The sequence below is a fragment of the Silene latifolia genome, chromosome Y (assembly GCF_048544455.1).
Source record: "Silene latifolia isolate original U9 population chromosome Y, ASM4854445v1, whole genome shotgun sequence".
Classification (NCBI taxonomy): Eukaryota; Viridiplantae; Streptophyta; class Magnoliopsida; order Caryophyllales; family Caryophyllaceae; genus Silene; species Silene latifolia.
Genome location: NC_133538.1, coordinates 441684455 through 441685941, shown reverse-complemented (window position 1 = coordinate 441685941; position 1487 = coordinate 441684455). Strand labels below are relative to the sequence as shown.

Genomic DNA, 1487 nt, shown 5'->3' with positions numbered 1-1487 from the left:
TTCCTTGTCACTAGCATTCACAACATCTTCATCAACGGGCCCCTTCGGCCCTTCACACCTTGTACCACTCCTCAAATGGATGACACTCACCGATTCTTGTCTTGGGGGATTACCTTGAGGTGGTAATTTCCCCTTTTGTCTTTGTGAACTTGAAGATGCCAATTGAGACATTTGGGTATCCAACTTCATTTTGTGAGCTAGTATGTTGTTAATGGTGATGTCTTTTGCTTGGCTATCCTTTTGCATTTGAGTGAAAAATTCTTGTTGTTTCTTTTGCATTTGGAGGACCGCTTTTTGAATATCAAAACCTTTGTAATTTGTTTGATTGTATGGATTTTGGTTTTGATAACTTTTGTTTTGATTTTAAAAGGGTCTTTGAGCTTGGTTTCTCATTGGAGGTGGGGTGTACGTTGTTTGAGGGTTTTGAACATTTTGGCTTTTGTATGAGAGGTTGAGATGCAATTTGGTGTTTTCATTGTAACAGTTGGAATAAGGGGTACCACTCTTGTATGCTTGGAAATCATTCACTTGTTCAATTTTTCCCCTACATTCACTTTGGTCATGTCCCAAAGTTCCACAACTCTCACATACTCCACTTGGAATTGATGAAGAGGCCACCATGGCATTAACATGTTGCTTAGGTGATTTGGAGGTTTCTTCAAGCTTAGCCATAGCCTTTTCAAATTTCAAATTAATGGTATCAATATGAGCACTATGTTGAGCACCCAATTGAGTAATAGAGTCCACTTCATGCTTTCCTCCTCTAGTAGCCTTACGAGGTCTACTATATTGTGAGTTATGGACCGCCATTTCCACAATTTTGTTCCATTTTTTATTATCATCAACTTCGGTAAACATACCATTTGATCCCATATTGAGAATGTTTCGGGAGTCTTTATACGGACCATTCCAAAATTGTTGTACAAAGAACCACTCGCTAAGTCCATGATGTGGACAAGATCGACAAGTATCCTTGAATCTCTCCCATGCTTCATACAAAGATTCCTCATCCCTTTGTTTGAACACGGTGTTTTGGGCTGTCAACATGTTAGTCTTTTCCGGAGTATAGAACTTCTTATAGAAAGCAAGTGTCAATTTCTTCCAAGAGTCAATGCCAAGAGTAGCCTTATCAAGGCTTTTCAACCATTGTTTCGCGGAACCAATCAAAGAAAAAGGAAATAAGACCCATCGAATTTGGTCTTGAATAACTCTGGTTTGAGAAATCGCATCACAATAGTCACAAAAAGTCTCCATATGAGAATGAGGGTCTTCACTAGGCATCCCCCCAAATTGAGTTCTCTCAACTAGTTGTATAAATGTGGATTTTGCAATGAAATTACCTGTCAAATGTTGTGGTGTGGGAGTACCATTTGGTAGGTTCTCCTGGGTTGGTACGGATTGTGATGAAAATTTAGACATTGTGGGTGGATTTTGGGGTTGGTTATGTGTTTGGTTATCCTCTCCTTCTCTTGCAAAAGGGTTGATGA

At 39.4% G+C, this 1487-nt stretch overlaps 1 pseudogene; it reads left to right on the top strand.

Annotated features, from left to right (window-relative positions):
• Nucleotides 1–940: 940 nt before the first annotated feature.
• LOC141635607 (small nucleolar RNA R71) lies at nt 941–1039 on the top strand (annotated as a pseudogene).
• The last annotated feature ends 448 nt before the right edge of the window (nt 1040–1487 follow it).